General features: G+C 48.5%; 3 non-coding genes and 1 pseudogene across 3 annotated transcripts; 2 read left to right on the forward strand and 2 right to left on the reverse strand.

Moving 5' to 3' along the window:
* Positions 1–1,203: 1,203 nt before the first annotated feature.
* On the reverse strand, positions 1,204–1,310 carry LOC116987701. Its single transcript, XR_004415764.1, has one exon. It is a non-coding gene; the product is annotated as a U6 spliceosomal RNA (small nuclear RNA).
* Positions 1,311–3,497: 2,187 nt separating this feature from the next.
* Positions 3,498–3,604, reverse strand: LOC116987702. The gene has a single exon (XR_004415765.1). It is a non-coding gene; the product is annotated as a U6 spliceosomal RNA (small nuclear RNA).
* Positions 3,605–8,956: 5,352 nt separating this feature from the next.
* On the forward strand, positions 8,957–9,078 carry LOC116987703 (annotated as a pseudogene).
* A 4,783-nt stretch (positions 9,079–13,861) lies between these two features.
* LOC116987704 lies at positions 13,862–13,966 on the forward strand. The gene has a single exon (XR_004415766.1). It is a non-coding gene; the product is annotated as a U6 spliceosomal RNA (small nuclear RNA).
* Positions 13,967–15,553: the final 1,587 nt, after the last annotated feature.

A 15,553-nucleotide genomic window follows, 5' to 3' on the forward strand; every position in this document is an offset into this window, starting at 1 on the left:
AGAATAAGGAGTAAGCCATTTAGAACGGAGACGAGGAAACACTTTTTCTCACAGAGAGAGGAGAGTCTGGGGAATTCTATGCCTCAGAGGGTGGTGGAGGTAGGTTCTCTGGATGCTTTCAAGAGAGAGCTAGATAGGGCTCTTCAAAATAGCGTAGTCAGGGGATATTCAAGATTCAAGATTCAAGATTCAAGATTCAATTTATTTGTCATTTGGACCCCTTGAGGTCCAAACGAAATGACGTTTCTGCAGCCATACATTACAAACAAAAAGACCCGAGACACAACATAATTTACATAAACATCCATCACATTGCTGTGATGGAAGGCAAAAAGGAACTTATCTCTCCACTGCACTCCCCCCCCCCCCCCCCCCCCGATGTCAGAGTCAAAGTCAAAGCCCTCGGCTGGCAATGGCGATTGTCCCGCGGCCATTAAAGCCACGCCGGGTGATGCAAGGTCGCACACCGGGTTTAGTTGTTAGAGCCCCCGGCGTGCGCTCGCAGAGTCCCGCGGCCATTCCAAGCCGCGCTCCAGGAGCTCTTCAACTCCGCAACTCGGGCGGGAGAAGTCGCCGTTGCAGGAGCCCCGAAAAGCGGTCTCCCTCCAGGGACCCGCGGGCTCCTGGTGCCGCCGTCCGCCAGACCCGCAGTTGCAGCCTCCGAAGCTCCGGAGGTCGGGCCGCAGCAGCGTCCACCACAGCTCCACCCGCTCCGGACTCGGCCAGCTCCGCGACGGTGAGTAGTCGGCACTGGAGCCCCAGGTCTTCCTGTTGGAGGCCGCTCCAAGTTGCAGCCCCAACGACAACGGAGACCCGACAAAGAAAAGGTCGGGTCTCCCGTGCAGGGAGAGATTTTAAAAGTTACCCCCTCCCTCCCTCCCACCCCACCCTCACCCCCCCCAACAGAAAATAACAAAAACTACATAAAAACATAGACAAAAATAATAAAAACGCAGACGGGCTGCAGAGGCCGCTGCTGACGAGAGTCGCGCCGCCTACCGGGGAGAAAGCAGGAACGGGGTACTGATTGTGGATGATCAGCCATGATCACATTGAATGGCGGTGCTGGCTTGAAGGGTCAAATGGCCAACTCCTGCACCTATTGTCTGCATAGTCCTGCATAGTCTATTGTCTACTCCAGTGCTAACAGTACTGGTCACGGGTCGTGACCTCGACTGCCATATATAAAGTAGGTGAATTGTGCAAAATATGGAACGCTTCACGAATTTGCGTGTCATCCTTGCGCAGGGGCCATGCTAATCTTCTCTGTATCGTTCCAATTTTAGTATATGTGCTGCCGAAGCGAGCACAAACACAACGGCTGCTTCAATGCTATTTATATCACCGGTGTCAGTAGCACTTTACAGTCACAGTGATTATTCTGTTCGTTTCTTAACTTCCATCTCCAAATTAGATATATAATTTCTAACAATTATAAACTTCTTACAATCACTTCATCATTTCAAATTACTTTTCATGCATTCTCATGTTTCATGGTCAATTGTTAGATTCATTCACATCCAACAGCTTTATGGGTGTTTTCTCTGATTGGACAGATATGCAGTAGGCGGGGCTTCTGGCAATTGTTAGTCACAGAGTGAAACAGTGTGGAAACAGGCCCTTCGGCCCAACGCGCCCACACTGGTCAACAATGTCCTAGCCACGCTGGTCCCACTTGCCTGCACCTGCTCCATATCCCTCCAAACCTGTCCCATCCATGTACCTGTCTTAACTGTTTCTTAAACCTTGGGATAGTCCCAGCCTCAACTACCTCCTCTGGCAGCTTCTTCCTTACACCCACCACCCTTTGTGTGAAAAAGTTACCCCTCGGATTCCTATTCAATCTTTTCCCCTTCACCTTCAACCTTTGTCCTCTGGTCCTCGATTCCCGTACTCTGAGCAAGAGACTCTGTGCATCTACCCAATCTATTCCTCTCATGATTTTGTACACCTCTGTAAGATCACCCCTCATCCTCCTGCGCTCCATGGTATAGAGACCCAGCCTACTCAACTCACACCCTCTGGTCCTGGCAACATCCTCATAAATCTTTTCTGAACCCTTTTAAGCTTGATGTCAGGGATTGAAGATAGACACAAAATGCTGGAGTAACTCAGTGGGACAGGCAGCATCACTGGAGAGAAGGAATAGGTGTCGTTTCTGGTCGAGACCCTTCTTCAGAAATTACTTGATCTGTTAGTTGCTAAACACTTTAACTCTCCCTCCCATTCCCACACTGACCTTTCTGTCCTCGGCCTCCTCCAATGACAGAGTGAGGCCCAGTGGTAATTGGAGGAATGGCACCTCATATTTCACCTGGGCAGCTTACACCCCAGCGGTATGAATATTCACTTCTCTAACTTCAAGTATCTGTCCCCCTGCTGTCCCTCTCTCTCCATCCCCCTCCCCCTTCCCAATTCGCATTTTCACTGAAAGTTTGTGAGAAAGGTAATCGGGTCAAAGGGCGTGACGCACGGAGCAGCTCAATCCGTCTGGAGGACATGGCAGTTTCCGGCATACACTGTTAACACACGAAACGCGTACTTTCGTCCCTGTTAAAAACCGCCGAAATGGTCAATTTTTACACTGTAAATAATTGTGGAGGGTGACTGAGCGCTCTGAACCAAATGCTCTAGTATCTTTGCTCTGAACCCGAGCACCAAGGTGTAAGCGACCGAGGTGCGCATCCCTCGGGACAGCCCTCACTCTCCCCCGGGGTCAGCGTTGTCCGGCCACAGCCGCCCTCTGTCCCATCTCCCCCTGTGGGTCGCACTGTCACGGGCTGTGGGCTCCGTGCAGTGGACACAAGGGGACATAAACCTGGCAACGTCCCAGTCAGCTGCAGCAGAGTTGGGGACGGTCTGGTCCCTTCGCCAATCCAAAGTCACTGACACCGCTGCACCGGCAACCCGCCCTCCTCCTCCCTCACCCACTCCCGGCCGCGGGGACAGACGGCCCGAGGTCCGCGAGTGTGGAGCCATTCAACGTGAAGTCCGGATGTTGGGACAGAAAACGGGCCCGCTGCACTGGAAGCCATGATAAGTGCTTACCTGCAGTTCACCGCGTGTACACAGTGGCAGGAAACATGTTCCCGATGTTGGGGGAGACCAGAACCAGGGGCCACAGTTTAAGAATAAGGAGTAAGCCATTTAGAACGGAGACGAGGAAACACTTTTTCTCACAGGGAGAGGTGAGTCTGGGGAATTCTATGCCTCAGAGGGTGGTGGAGGTAGGTTATCTGGATGCTTGGGAGAGAGCTAGATAGGGCTCTTCAAAATAGCGTAGTCAGGGGATATGGGGAGTAAGCAGGAACGGGGTACTGATTGTGGATGATCAGCCATGATCACATTGAATGGCGGTGCTGGCTCGAAGGGTCAAATGGCCAACTCCTGCACCTATTGTCTGCATAGTCCTGCATAGTCTATTGTCTACTCCAGTGCTAACAGTACTGGTCACGGGTCGTGACCTCGACTGCCATATATAAAGTAGGTGAATTGTGCAAAATATGGAACGCTTCACGAATTTGCGTGTCATCCTTGCGCAGGGGCCATGCTAATCTTCTCTGTATCGTTCCAATTTTAGTATATGTGCTGCCGAAGCGAGCACAAACACCACCGCTGCTTCAATGCTATTTAAGTCACTGGTTTCAGGAACACTTTAGATTGAGGGTGATTATTCCGATTTAATTTCTTGATTTTCAGTTTTAAATTAGAAATCTAATTTCAAATAAATATAAACTGATTGTAGTACCATAGGTTTATTTCAAATTCGTTTGCATGCATTGTCATTTTTGCAAAGGTTTATGGGTGCCTGCTCTGATTGGAGAAATATGCAGTAGGCGGGGCTTGTGGGGATTGTTGACGTTATGGATTGAGGTGCTGGTTACTGGGGAAAATGAGTAGGTGACGTTTGGGTCGAGACATTCATTCCTTCAGACTTAAGGAAGGGTCTCGACCTGAAACATCACCCATTCCTTCACGCCACAGATGCTGCCTGTCCCGCTGAGTTGCTCCAGCATTTTGTGTCTATCTTCTGATACGCCCAAAGCCATTATAAAGTGATTGAGAAGTTCAAGTTCAAGTGAGTTTATTGTCATGTGTCCCTGTATAGGACAATGAAATTCTTGCTTTGCTTCAGCACACAGAACATAGTAGGCATTTACTACAAAACAGATAAGTGTGTCCGTATACCATGATATAAATATATACACACATGAGTAAATAAACTGATAAAGTGCAAATAACAGAAAATGGGTTATTAATAATCAGAGTTTTGTCCGAGCCAGGTTTGATAGCCTGATGGCTGTGGGGAAGTAGCTATTCCTGAACCTGGTTGTTGCAGTCTTCAGGCTCCTGTACCTTCTACCTGAAGGTAGCAGGGAGATCAGTGTGTGGCCAGGATGGTGTGGGTCTTTGATGATACTGCCAGCCTTTTTGAGGCAGCGACTGCGATAAATCCCCTCGATGGAAGGAAGGTCAGAGCCGATGATGGACTGGGCAGTGTTTACTACTTTTTGTAGTCTTTTCCTCTCCAGGGCGCTCAAATTGCCGAACCAAGCCACGATGCAACCGGTCAGCATGCTCTCTACTGTGCACCTGTAGAAGTTAGAGAGAGTGTTCATTGACAGACCGACTCTCCGTAATCTTCTCAGCAAGTAGAGGTGCTGAAGAGCTTTCTTGATAATTGCATTAGTGTTCTTGGACCAGGAAAGATCTTCAGAGATGTGCATGCCCAGGAATTTGAAGCTCTTGACCCTTTCAACCATTGATATAAATGGGGCTGTGGGTCCCCCTCCTACTCCTTCCAAAGTCCACAATCAGTTCCTTGGTTTTGCTGGTGTTGAAGGCCAGGTTATTGCGCTGGCACCATATGGACAGTTGCTCGATCTCTCTTCTATATTCTGACTCATCCCCATCAGTGATACGCCCCACAACAGTGGCGTCATCAGCGAACTTGATGATGGAGTTCGCACTGTGACTGGCTACGCAGTCATGAGTATAGAGTGAGTACAGCAGGTGGCTGAGCACGCAGCCTTCAGGTGCTCCCGTGCTGATTGTTATCGAGGCTGACACATTTCCACCAATACGAACAGACTGTGGTCTGTGAATGAGGAAGTCGAGGATCCAATTGCAGAGGGATGCGCAGAGACCCAGTTCTTTGAGTTTGGTAACCAGCTTGGAGGGGATGATTGTGTTAAATGCCGAGCTGTAATCGATGAATAACAGCCTGACATATGAGTTTTTGTTGTCCAAGTGGTCCAGAGCGGAGTGGAGGGCCAGCGAGATCGCATCCACCGTTGATCTGTTGTGGCGGTAAGCAAACTGCAGTGGGTCCAGGTTTTTGTCGAGGTAGGAGTTGATTTACTCCATGATCAACCTCTCAAAGCACTTCATCACCACCGGCGTTAGTGCCACTGGTCGATAGTCATTGAGGCACGTCACCTTACTCTTCTTGGGCACTGGTATAATCGATGCCCTTTTAAAGCAGGTGGGGACCTCAGACCTCAGAAATGAGAGGTTGAAAATGTCCGTAAAAACTCCAGCCAGTTGGTCCACACAGGTTTTTAGAACACGACCGGGTATACCATCAGGTCCAGGTGCTTTTCGGGGGTTCACCCCTCTGAAGGATTTCCTGACGTCGGCCTCTGTGACTGAGACTGAAATGCTATCACAGCGAATGGGGGATCGGGAAGGCACATCAGTATTCTCCCTATCAAAGCGTGCGTAAAACGCATTGAGCTCGTCAGGGAGTGATGTTTCGCCGAGATTTGAGCTGCCTCCTGGTTTCGCCTTGTAGGAGGTGATTGCATTCAGGCCTCGCCACAGCCGCGGAACATCTGTCTCATCCTCCAGTTTGGAGCAGAAGTCCCTTTTGGACTTTTTGATGGCCTTACCAAGGTCGTATCTGGACTTCATGTAGGCCACTGTATCATTGGAAGTGAATGCCCTGTGTCTGGACTTCAGAAGTGTGCGGATCTCAAAGTTCATCCAAGTTTTCTGATTGGGAAACACAAGAATATTGTCATTGTGTGGTAGATTACGTTAACAGATCATCCCAGAGGCAGAGCCTGCATTGCATTGAATATATTGCTACTTTCACCTCTTGGGACCTTTCCCAGTTGACCGAAGAGCTTTTTTAATCATTAAATCGCCACTTTTGTTGTTTAATAGCTTATTTATTATTGTTCTACTAAGTTGCAAATTAGGAGGTTGAATTTAAGGGGAAAGTATACAGCAAATGGGAATATTCTTAACAGCATTGATGTACAGATGGATCTTAGGGTCCAAGTTCATAGGTCCATGAAAATGGCCACACTAGTAGATAACGTGGTAAAGATGGTGTATGGAATGGCTGCCTTCATAGGTCGGGGCATTAGGTATGAGAATCAGGAAATCACATGGCATCACAGCAGGACTTTGGTAAGGCCACATTTGGAGTATTGTGTGCAATTCTGGTTACCCCATTAAATGAACGATCTGGAGAGAGTGCAGGAAAGATTTCATAGAGTGCTAGATTGACACAAAATGCTGGAGTAACTCAGCGGGCCAACACAGCAGGACAAGCAGGTCGAGACTTCTTCAGAGTCTGAAGAAGGGTCTCGACCCGAATCGTCATCCATTCCTTCTCCCCAGAGATGCTCCGACTCGGAGGAAAGACGCATCCTCGACCAGGAAGTAACTGAGAAGACGGTACCCCCCCCCCCCCCCACCCCACATCAAAAAAGACTAAAAGACCTCCAACAACAAAACTTTTAGACAGACCAATAATAACAAAAAGGATGAAAGGACAGACAACTGCTGGCGAAGTTGCTACACTCGATGGTGCCACCAGACCACAGGGTGATTCACCCCCCCCCCCCCGACCCCCACACGGGGGACAGACGGCCCGGGGTCCGCGAGTGTGGAACCAGTCAGTGTGGAGTCTGGATGCTGGGACAGAAGACTCACTGGCTTCACTGGCAGCCACAGTAAATGCTTACCTGACGTTTACCGCTTGTACTCCAGAAGGCGTTGCGTGGCAACAGTACGGGTCACAGATCGTGACCTCGACTGCCAGGCAACCTCCCTATTAACCAACATGATGAGTTCTTTGAAGATAGACACAAAAAGCTGGAGTAACTGAGCAGGACAGGCAGCATCTGTGGAGCGAAGGAATGGGTGAGGTATCGGATGGAGACCCTTGTTGAGACAGACGGTATCTGTTCCATCATTGCTACGATGTTGCAATGTTAAAAATGCTTTAATACTCTTGTGAAAGACTTGTGAGATGCTGAAGGCAGCAAAATTGATTGTTGTTGAGAGCAGCCATTTTCAACGAAGGTTTGTGAGAAATACAAAGGAGGTGAATTGTGGAAAATATGGAACGCTTCACGAATTTGCGTGTGACCTGCGCCAAGGACCACGTAAATCCGAACCAAACACAAACACGAATTCTGCTTCATTGTTATTTAAATCACCACTTTCAGTAACACTTTACGGTAAGGTTGATCATTCTGTTTCGTTTTTTAACTTCCATCTTCAAATTAGAAAATTGATTTCTCACAATTATAAACTTCTTACAATCACTTCATCATTTCAAATCACTTTTCATGCATTCTCATCTTTCATAGTCAATTGGCACATTCATTCACATCCAACAGCTTTATGTTTAAGAAGGAACTGCCGATGCTGGAAAATCAAAGGGTACACAAAAATGCTGGAGAAACTCAGCGGGTGCAGCAGCGTCTATGGAGCGAAGGAAATAGGCAACGTTTCGGGCCGAAACCCTTCTTCAGACTTCAGAGCTTCATGGGTCCTTTCCCAGATTGGAGAGATATGCAGTAGGCGAGGACTGTGGCAATTGTTAGTCACAGACAAAGATACTAGAGCGCTTGGGGAGTCTGCATCCTGGGGGCGTGAACATTGAATTCTCACAATTCAGTTAACCCTTGCTGTCTCCTCCCCTTCCTACCTCTCCCCCAGCCCTCGGGCTCCTCCTCCTCCTTTTTCCTTTCTTCTCCCCGCCTCCCCCTACCCCCCATCAGTCTGAAGAAGGGTTTCGGCCCGAAACGTTGCCTATCTCCTTCACTCCATAGATGCTGTTGTTCCATCGTTCCGGCGGCAGCGGCGACCCGACAACGGAGCTGTGGCGTTCCGGCAGCAACGGCAGCGGCGACCCAACAACGGAGCTGTGGCGTTCCGGCGGCAACGGCAGCGGCGGCCCGACATCGGAGCTGTGGCGTTCCGGCGGCAACGGCAGCGGCGGCCCGACATCGGAGCTGTGGCGTTCCGGCGGCAACGGCGACCTGACCTCGGAGGATCGGCAGCGTCGGGAGCTCACAGGTCGCCTCGGAGCAGAGGGAGAATAAGGAGGGAAGAGACAAGGACTTTAAGATATTTGCCTTCCATCACAGTGAGGAGGTGCCTGGTGAACACACTGTGGTGGATGTTAAATTTGTGTGTTTTTGTCATTTTTATTATATGTATGACTGCAAGGCAACGAAATTTCGTTCAGACCAAAAGGTCTGAATGACAATAAAGGCTACTTTGACTGCTGCACCCGCTGAGTTTCTCCAGCATTTGTGTCTACCTTCGATTTTCCAGCATCTGCAGTTCCCTCTTTAACAATTAGAGGAGTATCTTTGTTAACAATTGCCAGAAGCCCCGCCTACTGCATATCTGTCCAATGAGGGAAAGCACCCATAAAGCTGTTGGATGTGAATGAATGTGCGAATTGAGCATGAAAGATGAGAATGCATGAAAAGTGATTTGAAATGATGAAGTGATTGTAAGAAGTTTATAATTGTTAGAAATCAAATTTGGAGATGGAAGTTAAGAAACGAAACAAAATGATCACCCTTACCATAAAGTGTTACTGACACCAGTGATTTAAATAGCATTGAAGCAGTACTTTTTAAATTGGAATGATACAGACTATATATACTAAAAGCACATATACTAAAATGGAACTATATACTATATACTATATTTGGACTATATACTAAAATTGGAACGATACAAAGAAGATTAACGATACAAAGAAGATTAGCATGGCCCCTGCGCAAGGATGACACGCAAATTCGTGAAGCGTTCCATATTTTGCACAATTCACCTTTTTATTTCTCACAAACGTTCAGTGAAAATGCCTTTATAATAATAAAGCATCTCACAAGTCTTTCATTACAGTATTAACAACACTTTATTTACATTGCAAGATGACAATGGAACACAGAAGGCACTGATACAAAGAACTGAAGGTGTTGGTTAATACACAAAAGGACAACACAAAGTGCTGGAGTAACTCCGTGGGTCAGGCAACCTCACTGGACAACATGGACAGGTGATGATTTGAATCGTGTTCCTTCCTCTGTCTGATCAAACCCACAGACCGATGGAATTAAAGGTCCCGAGGGCCATATTCAAGCAAGATTCAAACAAGGGGACATGACTTGAGAATTAAGGGACTGAAGTTTAGGGGTAACATGAAGGGGAACTTCTTTACTCAGAGAGTGGTGGCTGTGTGGAATGAGCTTCCAGTGAAGGTGGTGGAGGCAGGTTCGTTTTTATCATTTTAAAATAAATTGGATAGTTATATGGATGGGAAAGGAATGGAGGGTTATGGTCTGAGCGCAGGTATATGGGACTAGGGGAGATTATGTGTTCGGCACGGACTAGAAGGGTCGAGATGGCCTGTTTCCGTGCTGTAATTGTTATTATTATTATTATTATTATTATTATATGAAGGGCCTTAGATCTGAAATATTGCCTTTATTTTTCCACAAATGCAAAGTCCTTCCAGCATTTCTCTTTGCACCTCACCTACTTTTCTTTCTCACTAAACGGTGGAAAAACAGGCAATGAATAACGTATGCAGTGTAAAGTGCACCATGCGATGTGCCAACGTCTTGCAATACCTGGCCAAGGTCAAATCAGATGTGACTTTTAGACAAGTGTGTGGGCTACCACACCTCCACAGTGGTCATGATGGTGGCCCTACGGACTGTCGGTATGGTCGGGAGGCAATGACTTGCGCTTCTATCTGTGGAACCTGATGCGGGGAGGGAATTTCTCGATCACTGTCGTCACGGTGATGCAGTGGCAGAGGTGCAGCAGTAAGGCAGCAACTCTACCGCTGCGACACCATATGCCGTCCTACATGGCTACCCAACCTACATGGTCCCTCTTTTATTCCTCGATGTTCGCTGGGTTCAGCAGCTTACGATACGATACAATAAAACTTTATTCATCCCCGGAGGGAAATTGGTCTGCCAACAGTTACAACACACAAGGTACACAAAAACTTGAAATTAAAAGTGAATAAAAAAGAAAAAGACTGTTAGCTGGGTGCCATGTGCACAGCGCCTTAACTGGAACGAACGAACAAACAAGCAAATGAATGCAGGCTTTATCCCCTGGGCAGAGGATTCTAAAACAAGAGTGAACCTCCTCTCCCCCATGCTGGGTCCCCATTGTCTTCCCTTCCCCTCCTCATGCTCAATGACTGCTGATCTCGGGTCAATGCTAGGTCCCACCGCAACCGAGGCTTCCGTCAAGGCTTCTGCTGCTGCCGAGGCTCCCGTTGCCGCCATGGCCCCACCACCGCAGAGCCTCCTGTTGCCGCCAAGGGTCACATTGCCGCTGAGGCCCCAACATCGCCGAGGCTCCACCGCCGCCGCAGCTGAGGCTTCCTTGGCCTAGACAGGCCTCAACACCCGGCTTCTCCGTAGTTCCTTGGGAGACCTGTGGGACGAGTCGGGCGGGTAGATCAGGCCGCGCGGCTCGCCTGGACACTCCGCCATGCGTGTGGTTTCACATTTAACTTAAGCTGAAACACCCAGAGAAAATCCACGTGGTCACAGGGAGAACGTAAAACCTCCGTACAGACAGTACCCATAGTCAGGATCGAACCCAGGTCTCTGTGAGGTGCTGGGCTGGCAAGCTCGGCTCTTTGCATCGTCCGATCCAGCGTCTGCCACGTGGAGCAGGATGAGACGTGCTCACCCTTCTTCTTCCAAAAGGTTCACAGTGGGAGCTCTGTGATCAATAGCCTTCGGCTCTATAACATCCTCGCAGACTGACATGCTGTGGATCTACAAATCCTTCTATGCTAGTCTGTATGATAGAAATGCCACAGGCAGCACCACCTCCCAGAACATCCGGTCCTGTGTCACAGAGGTCTTGGACGACAGCAAGCGGGAGAGTCTGGACCAACCACTGACCCTGCAGGAGCTGATTGGCTCCATCCATTCCTTTGACTCGAATGAAATTCCCGGAAACGATGGTTGATTTGATTTGATTTTTTATTTGATTTAATTTATTGTCATTGGCTTCAATTAAGAGACAACAAAATTCTCTTTCCCTTACAGTCGTACAAAAAATAAAATTAAAAAACCCACAAAAACACAGAACACAGTAGTCCACAACACAAACATCCCCACAGCGGCACCAAAGTTCCCCACTGTGAGGGAAAGAACCAAAGTCCAGAGAACCTCCTCACTGATGTTTCCCATTGTTCACCCGTAGTCGGGGCCTCCCGAGCACCCCATAGTCGCCGCTACTGGTGCCCCAATGTTCAGGCCCTCTCCCCGGGAATGATGGAACCCCAACGTCGAACGGGAGAACATCGTCAGCGGCCTGGACCTCCGAACCGGACACCTTCCACCGGAGTCAGCGGCTCCCAATGTCCACAGGTTGTGCTGGGCGGAGATTCGTGCTGGCGACCCCCAGCAAAAGGTCCCAGGACTCCGCGATGTTAAAGTCAGCTCCGCCCGCGTTGGGAGCTCCAAACCCACAGCTCCGCGATGTTGGAGCAGCGGCCCAACACTCCGGAGCTCCAAACGGCGATCCCAGGTAAGGCCTCGCCCGCTCCGTGATGTATTGAGCGCAGCGCTGCAGCTGCTGAAGCTCCGGTCCGGTCCCGGCAGGAAAGGCTGTGCCAATCCGATTGGTAGGCTGCGAGGGGGGGGGAGCGAGGACGCGACTCGGATAATAGCGGCATCCTCACCAGGAAGGGACTGAAGGACGGTTTCCCCCTTACCCTACCTGCTTTCCCCCACATAAAATACTGAAAAAAACTTTAAAAACACACTCTAAACATAACAAAAAATAAACAAGGACAACCAGACCGTGGGTGGAGGCAGCCAGTAACAGCGCCACCGGATGTCCTCGGCTCTGTGGGACTGAGTGGGCCCGGACCTGCAGGAAGTGTACAATGCGATGCTTCTAGTCGGCAGCATGTCAGACTCCATGAGGGAGGGCAGCATCACCCAAATTAATAAGCAGAAAAGGGGTGAAGGGTGATATCAGGAATTGATCACGCAATATCAGGTCAGACATAAGCTGAGTAGATATTCCTTCATCAAAGTTGTGTAGAATGGCAAAATGTTTAAATTAATGATATAGCATGGAAACAGGCTCTTCGGCCCACCGAGTCCACACCGACCATCAACAACTGTTCACACTAGTTCTATGTTACCCCTCTTTCCCTACACACGAGAGGCAATTTGTAGAAGCCAATTAACCTACAAACCTGTGCATCTTTGGGCATCTTTGCATGTATTTCACAAATGTAACAACCCCAGACATGTGAGGGAATAGTGCAGAACAGTCATCTGTAAGAACTGCAAACAGGAAGTCCACGAGACTAAGTATTGCTGAGAAACTGAGAATTGCGAGCTGTGGGGGGAAGCTGGCCACCTCTACAGGGCCTGCTCTACAAGAGCCTGCACCTATGCACAGGCAATAAAAGGGGCAGTTGCAACAGCCCCAGGGATATTGACGCACCCTATACCACCACCGAGACCCCAGCAAAAACCCAGACCAGGAGCAGGAAGTATAGCCCAACCAACCTGAGCCCCAAAACCTCAAGACAGGTACCCTCACATCGCTCTCCAGGAGGGAGAGTTGATGGAAGAGGGAATCAGGGAGAACAAGTGGCATGGCAGATGGTGGAGAAGTGGGAAAAAACAACTGAATGTGCCATCCAAGAAGCAAAGGGCAGATGAAGCAAACTGCACTGGCCAAAGATGTTGTTTGCCACAGATTAACGGCAACAGCAGCCAAGGGAGGCACGGTGGAACATTGCCAGAGACCCAGGTTTGATCCTGGCTACAGATACTGTCTGTACGGTGTTTGTACTTTCTCCCTGTGATCGTGTGGGTTTTATCCTGGTGCTCTGGCGTCCTCACTTTGTAGGTTAGTTGACTTTTGTAAATTGCAAATTATCCCTAGTGTGTAGGACAGTGCTCTGCTTCTAGCCGGCAGCATGTCAGACAGTCAGCATGTCATATGAAATACGGAAAATTAACGCGGGGCCCCCCTTGGGCGCGGGGCCCAATGTGGAAAAATCGGTCCAATCGGCCAAAGACCGGCCCTGAGGGGGCCCACTTCATCAGGGGCCCACTTGCCATCGGGCAAGCTGACACCCTGGCCAGTCCGCCACTGTGTGTAGGACAGTGCTCTGCTTCTAGCCGGCAGCATGTCAGACTCCAAGAGGAAGGGCAGCATCATACTCATCTACAAGCAGAAGGAGGAGAAGGATGTTATCAGAAATTGGAGACCCATCTTGCTGTGAAAGATGAACTACGTATAAGAATTAGTCCAAGGCCATCGCTAACTGGGTCTGCTCAGGGATATGTGATCCACCCGGACCAAACCTATGCTGTACTTGGAAGGAAAATCTCAGACAGTCTGGCTGCTGAAGGAAACCATTGCCAACGTGCAGGACAGACGGGTGGATGCCTGCCTGGTCAGCTTGGACCATGAGAAGGCCTTCGACAGGATATCGCTCTCGTACATGATGGACGTGCTCTCCAAAATTGGTTTTGGGGAGGGATTGAGGAACTGGAATTTCTGCACTGTTTTTGTTTTGTATAAGCGTTGTATATTTTTCATTCTGAATAAAGTATATTTTTGGAAAAAAATACAGAGAAGATTAGCATGGCCCCTGCACAAGGATGACATGCAAATTCGTGAAGTGTTCCATATTCTACATTTATTATCTTGTCATACAAATATATCCCTGACACCCCCTCCACCCTCCTCTCTGGTCATGTAAACTTGAGAGTAGTTGCAGATACTGTAATAATGTATCTATGTATCCCACTGTTATAATGGGGCAGACCAGCATCTCCTGTGCAACAATAGATAGCCTTTGATGGATGAACTCAGTGCTGGTCAATTTCATTGTTGCCTCAGGTGTGTGCAGCCTCAATGTAGAAACACAGTGTTACTGTGTGCTGACATTCTACCTGCTTCTGACAAGCCTCGTTAACTACAGATATGACATAAAGATGTGTATCTACAAGCTCATACATGTGATTTGTGAACAGATTTATGTTTTGTAGTTACGATACATGACCTGCCACAATTCCTGCATGTTTGCTCTTTAGTTTGTATGGTGTTTGAGACATCTTCTCAGATCTTGAATGTATTGTGAAGGGGCCTTCACTACATCCACTTCCCCTGCCTGTAAGAGACATTAGAGGCATCTGCCTGTTCGTAGCTTCATACCCTCATGTAATGTCAATGGCATCATGAAAGGTCAACTTCTCAATCCTTCAATGAGGGACCACTGGACATCCTGAGAAGTCCTGATGTCCTGCAAGTCATGAGAACATGGATTGGTGACATTTACTGTATGGTTGTGAACTTTCCTCAGCCTGGATGTAGTAGGGGTGAGAGATGGCTGGAGGAGAGGTGCGGGTGGGAGAAAGCCAGGTAATGACCCTCTGTTGGCAGGGTAGGGAACACGTAAACTGGAGGACCAACATCTCATAATCTGCCTGAGTAACTTGCAGACAATGAGGAAATCTGTCAGAAGATACAGCAGAATTATAGATCAGCTGCAAAATGAGTGGAGAAAAAGCAGATTAAGTGTGAGGTGTTGCACTTTGGGAGGTTGTATCTAAGGGGAAATTATACAGTTCAACCATTAAAACCATTAAAAGCGATCTTGGAGTCCAAGTTCATAGCTCACCAAAGGTTGCAGAACAGGTAGAGAGGGTGGTAAAGAAGGTGTATGGTATGCTTGCTTTCATTTCTATTTCATTTTTGAATATAAGAGTCAGGAAGACTTGAATTCCTGATGTCTCATAGAAACATAGAAACATCGAAACAATAGACAATAGGTGCAGGAGGAGGCCATTCGGCCCTTCGAGCCAGCGAATTGCGATCATGGCTGATCGTCCCCAATCAATAACCCATGCCTGCCTTCTCCCCATATCCCTTGATTCCACTAGCCCCTAGAGCTCTATCTAACTCTCTCTTAAATCCATCCACTGCCCTCTGTGACAGGGAATTCCATAAATTCACAACTCTCTGGGTGAAAACGTTTTTTCTCACCTCAGTCTTAAATGGCCTCCCCTTTATTCTATGACTGTGGCCCCTGATTCTGGACTCGCCCAACATTGGGAACAGTCTCCTCAATGACTTCCGTTTTCTAGGCCCCCACTCCCTCATCTTTACTATGGATGTCCAGTCACTCTACACCTCCATCCCCCACCAGGAGGGACTTAAAGCCCTCCGTTTCTTCCTTGACCACAGAACCAGCCAATTTCCATCTATCAATACTCTCCTC

This window comes from Amblyraja radiata, chromosome 25 (genome assembly GCF_010909765.2).
Source record: "Amblyraja radiata isolate CabotCenter1 chromosome 25, sAmbRad1.1.pri, whole genome shotgun sequence".
Lineage (NCBI taxonomy): Eukaryota > Metazoa > Chordata > Chondrichthyes > Rajiformes > Rajidae > Amblyraja > Amblyraja radiata.